Below are 12482 nucleotides of genomic sequence, written 5' to 3'. Positions count from 1 at the left end.
GAATGAACTTTGACAACTTCAACTATAACAACCCCAACAGCTTTAATGACGATGGAAATGTGCATATGCCATTATCTGAATGATCATCACGATGCTTTGCCTTGATTACTGGACCAATAATATGTTATATATGTGTGGTTGGATGATATTCAGATCGAGAAACTGAATCTTGGGTCATCTGTAAACAGTTCCCTAGATTACATGCCATTAGAAATTATCAATGCCCCGGCCCGCCCCTTCAAGTATACGGGAAACGCCATTCCGAGGAGTACTGCTGGATCAAGATCATCCATGCATATATAGCTTGCGATCGAATTTATAATTTGGTTCTTGTTACTCTTTTTCAATTTTCTTGTTCTATTCATCATGTCTGTTCAGCAATAACTCCCACATTCCCTATGGACAAGATCTTGGACATGACTACAAGAAAACTGCTTATTTGCGAGGAGTTATGAATTTCTTGTATAACCGGTTTTATGAGACGAGTTAGGCTTATGAATTTTTTCATGATATCAGAACCTGCATAGGATGAAAGTGTTAGAGATAATATTAAAGATAACCACCTGGATAACCATTAGTTATCAAATGTTCCTAAAGATCAGCAACTACTTGATCACTGATAAGGCAATGGCACATCTGATATATCTTGAGGCTTATCCTATCTGATAAGTCTTTACTCTAAGATAGTTATCCTTTTGTTTTTTGAAATTTGTACTTATGATCTACTTTGTACATATCCACGGCAACCTTATGTGTTGGCTATTACTTGTAATTCTCTATATATTCACAGTCAATATACATGTTTTGGTATGTAGCCAAAACACATTCTTTAAAACTCTTTCATGGTATCACAACCATTAGGCTCACGCTCTTAAGATCCTATGGCAACTTCAAGTTCAAACCACATCTCTTCCGCTTTCACCTTTCCAAATTTCACCAACCTAATTTCCATTAAACTTGATGGAAACAACTATCTGTTGTGGCTCTCCCAACTTGTTCCTATTTTGAAGAGTCATGATCTCTTGGGTATCGTTGACGAATCTGAGTCGTACCCCACTTCCACACTTCATGATGAACTTGGCAAGGAAATCTCCAATCCAGATTATCTCCTTTGGATCAAGAAGGATCAGTTCCTCTTGAGTTGGATTAATGTCACCCTCTCAGAGAAAGTGTTGTCCATTGTTTATGGCCTTCACACCTCTAAACAAGTCTGGAATGCTCTAGCAAACAGATTTACTTCACAATCTTGATCTAGAATATCACATCTCAAGCGACAACTTCAAAGTCTGCAATAAGGATCCGAGTCTTGCATTGAATATCTTCAGTTGGCCAAGTCTTGGTCAGATCAACTTGCTGCTATTGGCAAGTCACTTGATGATGAGGATCTCATTTCTTTCATCATCGGTGGTCTTAATCCATCATTCAACAGTTTTATCACCTCATTCACCCTTGCAACTAGAGATAATCCTCTAACATTTGATGATTTTCAAGATGAATTACTCAGTCATGAGATGCTGCTAAATCAGCAAGCTGCTGTTGCTGAAACTAACACATTTGCCCTGCTTTCCCAACTCCAAGGGCACTTCAATACCAAAAACAGAGGAAAAGGTCCTCCATTCAACAAGTTTTCTTCAAAAGGAACAGGTCATCACAACAAAACTAATAAATTTCAGCCACAAAGTCCTCAACACTCTGTTGGTTTTCAAGTTTCACAGCATACTACTCCTTCAACAGCAACACGGGCTCCTTGTCAAATTTGTGGAAAAAATAATCATCAAGCCCTTGATTGCTATCACATGATGGACTATTCTTACCAAGGTAGAAATCCTCCTCCTCAGCTAGCAGCTATGGTAGCTCATAAAAATGTTGCAATTGAAGAACAAGAGTGGTATGCTAACAGTGGAGCTAATGCTCACATTACCAATGACCTCAATAATCAGTAGATCCAGCAGCCCTTCCAAAGTAATGATGCTATTGCTATGGGTAACAGTGAAGAACTCTCTATAAGAAATCATGGTTCATCTACTCTCCTTTCTTCTAATTCTTCCCAATCCTTTTCTCTAAAATCTGTTCTTCATTGTCCTAATGCAGCTACTAATCTATTATCTATCCAAAATTTGTCTTGATAATAATTGTTACTTCCTACTGACCTCTTCTCATTTTTATGTGAAGGACAATCAGACACATGCACTCCTTCTGGAAGGCAAGAGTAAAAATGGGCTTTATCCACTGCGGCTACAAGGAAATTCTCACAAGAAACAACCCTCTTTTACAGCTTTCTTAGGAATAAAAACCAGCCTTTCTGGTTGGCATTCTAGGCTAGGTCATCCATCCAATAAAATTGTATCTAGCATTATTAAGACTCATTTTCTTCCATTGTCAAATGACGATTTGAATAAAAATATTTGCAATGCTTGCCAATTGGGCAAAAGCATTTGTTTGCCTTTTTTTAGTTCCACTCGTGTATCCACACTATTTACCACATGACAAGAATTAAAAAAAATACTGGCATACACTTAAGGAAAAAAATGTTGAAAAATAAATCTTATATTGTCTATAGATAAAGTCTTGAGCATGTTTATAAGATTAGAGCAAACATCTTTATTTGAACCGATTTTATAATATAAATTAGACCTATAAATTTCTTCAATGTCATGCACGCTTTGAATCATTAATCTTGCATTTTAATTTTCTCCGGTGAATTAATATATGGTTGAAGCTAGCTAGGAAGCTGCCGCCCCGAAGACACGATACTGGCTTGGCTCGGGCATGCATGCATGCATTGTATATATGCACGTGTTCTGGCCTCCGCGCAGCCGTTTACGTAGCTAGCTTCAATTAGATCTTAATTTCGTTGACTGCATATATATGCATGCAATATATATAGAACAAACTCATGATCGACCATATATTTTTTATTTTGTTAAAACTATAATAATGTGTCTTAAATTAGTTAATATTTTAAAGAAATGGATTATTTACAGATCGATAGAACCTCGTACCAATTAAATGCGAGTTTTTTTTTTTTAATTTCCTTTGCAATTTCTTGTTTGAAAAAATATATATGCGCTCTTGAGATCATGAGGAGTACTACGTGTGTTAATTTTCTCTTGGATAATATTTGAAGCAAAAGCGTGACGCGCGGTTTCTTCTAGCTAGCTATCTATATAGGAATATTCCAGCTAGCTTAGACGTTCTTATCGCGAATTTTCTCCGTTTGAATGCATGTCTTTAATGTTAATTTGGTCACTCACGTTTCTCTATCTTAGAAGCTGTGTTTGAACGTCTTTCTTTGCGCCCTAGCCAGCTAGATACCTTATATTATTGGGACCTACCATATATATATAGCTAATTAGTTTATAATGGTGAAAGAGATTGGTCGATCGATCGTCATGTGTGAAAATTCTACGCGCTATATCTTTTAATCCAAAAATAAAGCTAAATTGAATAAAGGACAACGCGTTCCTTAAAAAAAAAAAAAAACCTCATCATCCTATAATCAGCTGTCTGTATCGTATTTACTCCCCAAAAAAACCAATTTTTATTGACCCTTCCTTCCTCTCTTCTCCCTTCTCTTTTCTCCTCATAATCATGATGATCATACCCATGACCATGATCTCGATCCTTTTATTTTATCTGTGCCTGAACTTTTGGTTAGAAAATTTCAGATTGCGACTTAAGAATATTGCTAATAGATTATGCACATGTAAAAGATAAGTTTAATGAATATAAGATGAATTTAGATTTTAATTATTCTATTTACATAAACAACCACATTGAAATAACTATTTTTTTTATTATATAATAATAAAATAATATAAGATAAATTTGACTTTAACTATTCACATCAAATCTTCACATTGGATTATCTATTTATTTATTATATAGTAATGAGTAATTAATAATTTAAAAAATATTTAATTTTTTTAATTATTAATTTATTTTATTTTATCATATTTTACTATTTAATTTAAAGAAACTAATATAAATTTGTGGATATAGATGGAGAAAAGAGAGAGTGTTATAAAAAATAATAAAATAAATATTTAGTTTGTAAACGATAGATATCAAATTTAATATTTTTTTTACAATTACTGTAACTAAAAACTACAAAATTTGCTAATGGTTAATCAATTATAATTAAAGTTTTTGTCTAATAGTTATAAAGTACAGTTTATTTTAGATATAGATAATATGGTAAGAGTGCTCTAATGCTAGGTTTTTAATCATGAACTACATGCATGCACCCCATCGACACATCTTGATCAATTGCTGATCTACAAAATCCGTCGAGTAGCACCCCTTTTATATAGGTGTCTAGGGCTCATAACAACCTACTCAATTGGAATCATCCCTCAAATTTTTGGAAAAATATAGTTGCAAACATAATTGTGTACTAATCTATATACCAATATGATGTGATTGATCAAAAAATAGATTTTATTATAAATAGTGTTAATTTAAATTTTAAGTATGAATAAATCAATATTAGTATACAAATTAGTGTGTAACTGTACTTATATATAGCAAAACTCCAAATCTTTTAACATTTGCCTAGTACTCACTTTTTCTTTCCTAAATTAATTCTTGGTGTTCTCATTAGATGACTACGGTTGAGTGGCATGATACTTATGATTAAGATTGATTCGGATATCAGTTGTGGTGACGATGCAAACAAAGCCCAAATCTCATAACTAAAGTCCACTTAAATAATAATAACCTGCAATTAGGCCTGCAACCAACATGACCCGCCCAATTCACTTTTGGGTTCGAACGAACCCGGTCCGCAGACCATACATGACTCAAACCAAATTTATTTATTTATTTTTTGGGGGTTCTCCTTCTCAAAGATTCTTTAGCCCAACAGCATATGCATTCAATTCCCGGTACAACCCTTGGTCGCCATTTACATAAAAGACACTTTGGAGTCTGCACAAAACAACCACATAATGAGGCAGCTAGCGATATTCACATCCTTCCGACCTCTAAGAGCATTGGCAATGGCCTCGCCATTGCCCAATGCAAGTCTAAATTAAAAGCAAATGTAAGAAAAACTTCCTGCATTGGTCTGGCTATATGGAGAAAGTTTAACATATCTGCTACAGTATATGTTAGGAACTCGCTATGTCTGGCGAGCGACTGTACACCGATCAAAGTTTATTTTAATATTTCACTACCTGCCGCTCGCTCTTCCCTCGGTTTTTCTGTGTCTTCATCCCGAATGCTCCCTTTCATCTTTTTTTTTTTCCTTTCTTTCTCCCGAAACGCTCTTCCCTTCTTCGACCCAGGCTTCCCCCTTCTCTTCCTCGCTCATTTCTTCTTTAACCCGCAGAGTATTTACTTCTTCAGCCCCATTCTAGAGACCTCGCTCTTCCCCAGCCTGCGGTGCGTCCCCTTCTTTCCAGCATATTTAACGTATAAATAAGAGGGCTCTTCTCTTCTCTCATTTTGACGTCGACGAGAGTTGGTTACACCTCCAGAATTCATCGACGGTGGTTGGAACCGTAGAGGAAGACAATTTTCAGCTATGAAAGAAGATTACGAGGTACTTTTCTTACCATTTCGTTTCCTTGTACTAGGATTGTTGTTCTGTTTCAAACTTCAAGCCCTAAAAACAAAATACCAAACAGTTTCTTAGAATTGGACTTTTTCCTTGGAAGGCAATTCGAAAGGCAATTCGTTTTTGTTAGAATTTCTGGGCAATTTTACTCACAAACCTCGTTCTTTGCTTTGATTCCACCATACTTCGTTTATCTATGATGTGGAACCTTACAGAGGTGAAGCTCGGCAGTAATCTCCAAAAACACGATCCCACCCACCAAAATCGCATATGATGAAATCCAGGGAACCCATAGTACTCCACCCCACTTCACTGGGGAAAGTCGATAGTTATATGTGTTTTTCTTGAAGTTATTTAAGGTATTCATGTGTTGCTTGGCCTCTGTACCTTGGTTTTGTCATTCCACCAAAGAAAATAAAAAATTAATTTTTGGATTAATGCATCGTGCTTGATAGACCCAATGAGACATGGTGCACCCTGGGTCATTCTTCAAAACAGAGAGGTATAATCGACCATCTGCAATGTTAAGATCAAATAGAAGAAGAAAACTGGGTGAGATATGAGGAATTTCCGCATGCACACAGGGACACACACACACAAAGAATAATTAAAATATATAATATTTTATTATTATTTAGATTTTAAGATAGCTAGTCCAATGTGGACTAAACTATCTAGAAGTTTATGTTCTAGCTAAAAATTAACATTCTAGCTAAATTATGGACTTGGCAATGGCTAGACCATTGCCAATGCTCTAAACCATTAATAAATCAATTTATTAAATCTGTAATTTCACTTGATCCACAATTTCTTTACACCATAAATATAAAAAATTCTAAACATAAGTCCACACACCATACTTTTTTTTTCTTTTATTAAATATTTGGTATATAAATAATAAGTAGAAGAATTCAATTAGTTTAAGAAAAATAAATAAAATAATAATAATGATAAAAATGTAAAAAGTTAAAAAAAAAAAAGTGTTGTGTGTGGGCTTATGAATAGCAAAGCTCCATATATATATGTGTATATATATATATATCTATAAAAAAAGTAAAAAATAAAAAAAAGGTAAATCAGCTACAGATTACTAGTACAAACGAATTTCTTTGTTGTACATCCCAAGGATCCCCAATATCCAAAATCAGAACTTTCTTTACGAGATTCACAGTGAAGATCCCCACAGAACCTCAGCAACAATGGTGGCAGCTTTTGCATTAGAGATACAAGCCTCATTTACTTTAACCAATATATCCTGCTTGAAGGCCTTTTTCTCTCTCTGCCTCAGCCCCTTTGTTACACGCCAACTTTGCAAGCGACAGAACAGAGCTAAGAAGTGTTGAGATGGAGATGTCAGCATCCTTGGAGATCTTCCAGAAGGCATCCTTGTTGGGTTTAAGACTTGGGCGTGCGTGGGCTTAAGTAATGGACATGGGCCATAAGCCAGAGCTAGAACTATTAGAAGATGAAGTTGATGTGTATGGGCTTCGAATGGGCCAAGATTAATTACCCTATGCTACTTTATTTCTTTTTAGTCTGTAAGCGAATGAACTAAAGGTTAATTTTGTCTTTACATAATACTAGTATATCTAGCGTAGTAACAGCCTAAAGAACCATCTAGAACTTTGATAACTTTTCTTTACTGTCCTACCCCTGGAGGAGCTCGATCCCCTCGAAAAGAGTATCATCATTTACGATTGAATATATTGTAGAGAACTGCTTAATCATCGTCTCCATTTGGCGCCCTTTCCTACCCTATTTACAATGACTGAAAACACTCGCATGAAGGATTTACAGGAAGGACTCAATGCTCAAAGCAAAACTACAGAACAACATATCAAGAACACCGATTGCCAATTTAGTAGTGGAGATGTTGGCTATGCGACGCCAAATGGAGACAATGATGAAGCAATTCTCTACTATGGCAGTAGACCTGCATGGTGTTAAGACAACTCTGTCAGAAGGCTCCTCTAGTGACCAAGAAAACAACAAGCAGCAGGAAAACAGAGAGTCACAACTCATACCTCACAGTGCCGACATCCTGCCAAGACCCATTTGTTTGGACTTTCCAGTGTTTCATGGGGACAATCCCCATGGTTGACCATATAAGGTAAACCACTTTTTTACCTATCATAATATTCTTCCTCAGAATAAACTACGTTTAGTGTCCCTTCACGAGGAAGGAAAAACACATGTTTGGTTTCAAGACTTATAAGAATCTGGGAGAGTAACAACTTGGGATGCATTTGTTAAAGCTTTAACATTCAGATTTGGTCCAACCATTTATGATGATCCAACAAAACAACTGACTAAATTGAGATAGAATAGTAGTGTTGAAGATTACAAAGCTAATTTTGAAGCCTTGTCCAACAGGCTACGTGGGTTATCTGAATATTATAAGCTTAGTTGCTTTCTCAGTGGCCTTAGGGATGATATAAGGTTGACAGTTAAGATGTTTAATCCTACTGATCTAATCATAGCTTATAGACTTGCAAAAATTCAAAAAGAAAAGGTTTCTCTCCATAAAAAGCCCCCATATTGAACCCCACCCTACAATACATCAACCCAGCCCCATGAACCAGCCTACCTCAAATTTTTCCAACCTTCTCAAACCACAGATAACCACCAAAATCATCCCAAAGCCATAGTCCTAGTCCATAAAGTTAGCCAACATGAGATGAGAGAGCGCAGGGCTAAAGGCCTGTGATATTCTTGTGACTCCAAGTGGGCCCTAGGTCACAAGTGTTTAGCTCTAAAGTTGTATTTGATTGAGAAAATAGAGAAGAATCATGAAGTAATTGACATTAACATTAGTAAGGAAGAAGGCCAGCTTGGCAAACATCAAATCTCAGTTTTTGGTGAAAATCTAGAAATCAATTTTCATGCTATTATAGGGCCCTTTAACCATAAAACTATGTGAGTTGTGGGCAGGATTGGCAACCAACCAGTCACTATTCTCATCAATTCAGAAAGTACTCACAACTTTCTAGAGCTTTCTATGCTATCCAAAATTTCCTTATATGTGTTGACTGATGACAAAGTTAGGATGAAGGTTGCAAATGGGGACCAAGTTCAAAGTGAGGGCAGAATTAATGATGCACCAATGGTTGTCCATGACATGAAATTCACTGCTGACATGTACTTGCTAGTCCTAGCAGGTTGTGATGTCGTGCTTGGTGTGCAGTGGTTACAAGGGCTAACGTCGATGCTATGGAATTTCCATAACCTCACCATGCAGTTTACCTATCAGGACACAGTGATCATTTTAAAGAGCCTGAGAGGCAACACTTTAATGGAAGAAGGGGCATTTAATAGAGCCATTGCTCTGGAAAAAAAAAAAGGGTCCTCCTGTAGCTCATTGAACAGATTCCTCAAACTCAAACACTTACCATTACCCTTAAACCCATACAACATCTCCTTGACCTGTTCCCTGACATATTTGCCCTCCCTTCTGGCCTTCTCCCAACTAGATCTCACGACCATAGTATCACCTTACAACCTAGTACTTAACTTATTTTTATGAGACCCTATCACTACCCCTACTTCCAAAACGATGAAATAGAAAAAATCATAAATGAGTTTCTGGAATCAGGTGTTATTCGACCTAGTCAAAGCCCTTATTCCTCACCTATGCTGTTGGTGAGGAAGGCTGATGGCATGTGGTGTTTATGTGTTGACTAATATGCCGGCCAGTTTTTGCACATCATTAATACTTAGGGGGGAAGGCATATCCAAGACAGTGCTCACTTTTTCAGAATTGGCCTCAATTCCTCTATCTGAAACTACAAACCCCAAGAATTTTCCTGAGCTTATTTCGAAAGCGCACTTGGCAGGGTTTAGTTTCATTTTGTACCCTCGCAGCACCGCAAAGGCTTCTCGAAGGTTTTCCAGGTGTTGAGCCGGGGTTTTGCTTTTCACTAACAAGTCATCTACGTATACTTCCATATTCCTTTCAATTTGGGCCTTAAACATTTGGTTGACCAGATGCTAATAGGTAGCCCCTGCATTTTTCAAACCGAATGGCATGGCGGTGTAGCAGTATAATCCCCTTTTGGTGATGAACAACGTCTTTTCCTCATTGTCGGGGTACATGCAGATCTGGTTGTATCCTGAATAAGTGTCCATAAAGCTGAGTAGGTGGTGGCCGGCCGTCGAGTCTACAATGAGGTTGATGCGGGGGAGTGGGAAGCCATCCTTGGGGCATGTCTTGTTCTGATCCATGAAGTCCACACATATTTTCAACTAACCATTGTGCTTTTTGATTAGCACTACATTAGATAGCCAGTCTGGGTAGCGCACCTCTCGTATAAATTTTGTTGTCAGCAAGCGGTCTACTTCAAGTGCAATGGCAACATTCTTCTCTATGTTGAATCTCCTACGCTTCTGCCTTACTCCTTTGGCTTTGGGGTCCACGCTCAGATGGTGTTGCATGATGGTTGGATCGATTCCCAACATATCTTCATAAGTCCAAGCAAAGATGTCCTGATGTTCGATGAGCAATCGCTGCAACGCCTCTCTTATCTCGGCGTCAATCCTTATTTTGACCTTGACGGTCTCATTAACTCGATCCGGGTCAAGCATAATTAGTTCCAAGGGCTCATTTGCCTCTGCCTTCCTTAACGTGGACTTGTCTCTCGTGTCGTCCTTGGTAGGGGAGCAATAGGGGGCCGGCGGTGGGGTTTGGAACACCTCCTTGCTTGAAGGGGTAGCCTCAACCCCCCCTCTAGCACCTCCTTGCCTGGGGCCCGCTTCGTTTTGCCAGGTGGTCATCCCAATTTTCTATCGGGCTCTTCCCTTCACGAATTCTTGGTTGTCACCTCCATTTGCTATTCAATCACACCTCCAAGCCCTTCGAGAGTGGGCTCTTGCTAGCATGTGAAGGACATGTTCAACTGTAAAATCATTTCAAATCCAACAGACGGTGCTAAATGTTAATGACGTCTTTTGTATACCTTTGGGTCAGACTACTCGAGAGCTCGGGCCTTCACGTACCTGCACACATAAAGCCACTCCTAACTCTAGTAGCCCGATGGGTCACCGGATGGAGCCCCTAATGCTTAAGTCAGTTTCGTTTAGAGGAGAGCTCTCAGAGTATGGTAGTATTGTTCAGCTTACCACTCTATGGTGCTCGAGAGGGGGACTTATACATGTCCCCAAGGCAACTCCATCCCTTCTCTACTCCAGTGGCCTCTGCTAGAGCCCCATAAATGCGACTTGGCCTAAGGGGAGAAAGGTCAGATTGTACTATCCTATTGAGGTGGCGTGCTGCTCCTTTCTTGACGGTAGAGGTGTTGAGTGCCTCTTGGGTCTTGGCCCACCTGGCCTGTCGGCTTGACTCGAGTCCTCCTGAGTTTGGGATGCCTGTAGTTATGTGGCTCGGAGCTAGATGGGCTTAGGTTTGGCCTTGGGTCGGATGGCATCCCTACCCGGGTTGGGCCGAACTCCTAGGTTAAATTTTTCTCTAAGACCTGTCATTCCATCTTTTATACACAAGCTGCTGAATTTACTACATGGAAGTCCCCTGGGGGTCACTTGATCTTTGAAAAGACCCTCTATAGGGTTAACAGGGATTTTTACTGGCTTGGCTAGAAATCTTATGTGAGAAATTTCTTAAAAGGGTGTGATATTTACCAAATTGTCAAGGTGGATAACACACTTCCCATTGGGCTTCTCCAACCTCTCCCAGTTCCCTTAACACCATGGGCTGACATCACCATGAACTTTATTGAAGGCTTATCCACTCTGATGGTTTTAATGCCCTATGGGTAGTAGTCGACAGGTTCACAAAATATTCTCATTTTATACCTATTTCCCACCCATATACTGCTAAGCCTATGGCCCAACTCTTTCTCAAACACATTTTTAAACTTCATTGGATGCCCAACTCAATCACCTCAGACCGGGACCCAACTTTCACTAGCGAATTCTGGCAAGAACTCCTATCCTTACAAGGGGTTAAATTGGCATTCAGCGCAGCTTACCATCCTCAAACAGATGGACAAACTGAAGTTGTCAACAAATGGGTGGAAAACTACTTGAGATCCTATGTCTGTGATAGACCTAAGGAGTGGTCTAAGTGGGTGGCCTTAACAGAATTGTGCTACAACTTGAGCCAGCATGCCTCGAGTAAATTAACACATTTCCGGGCCCGGCTACACACCTCCTAAGCTAACAAGTTACACAGCAGGCATAGCAAGATCAGAGGAGGTTGAGATTACCTTGCACGATAGAGACCAACTTTGGGCCCTATTGAAACAAAACTTGGTCATATCTTAAGAAAGAATGAAGAGATATGCAAACAATGGCATAAAGGAACAACAGTTTCAAGTCAGCAATTGGGTTTAACTAAAGCTCCAACCTGACAGGAAATCTTCACTTCACCACCATCAAAGTTTGAAACTTTCACCTCATTTTCATGACCCTTTTCAGGTGGTTCAGAAAGTCGAAAAGGTGGCTTACTGTATTCACCTACTTCATTCGGCTCAACTTCATGATATCTTCCACGTCTCCCAACTGAAAAAGAAGTTAGGGCCCCAAGTCAGTATCATCCCCAACCACCCACCGACAAAAATGGCATCTTGAAATTGGAACCAAAGGAAATACTTACCTGCAGATTGAAGAAAGTTCAGAACTTTGCAGTCGTCGAGCTCTTGGTTTGTTGGACTGGTCAGACTCAAGATGAAGCTTCCTGGGAGCCCTACACCCAACTATGCATTGATTACCCATACCTTGTGGGCAAGGTATTTTGATGAGGGGGAGAGTTGTTACACTCCGACATTGCAAGGGACAGAACAAAGCTGTGAAGTGTTGAGATGGAGATGTTGGCATCCTTAGGGATCTTCCTGAAGGCATCCTTGTTGGGTTTAAGACTTGGACAAGCATGGGCTTAAGTAATGGACATGGGCCGTAAGTAAGAGCTGGA

The sequence above is a fragment of the Carya illinoinensis genome, chromosome 9 (genome assembly GCF_018687715.1).
Source record: "Carya illinoinensis cultivar Pawnee chromosome 9, C.illinoinensisPawnee_v1, whole genome shotgun sequence".
NCBI lineage: Eukaryota > Viridiplantae > Streptophyta > Magnoliopsida > Fagales > Juglandaceae > Carya > Carya illinoinensis.
The sequence above is the reverse complement of the archived record's forward strand: the minus strand, read 5'-3'. Positions refer to the sequence as shown.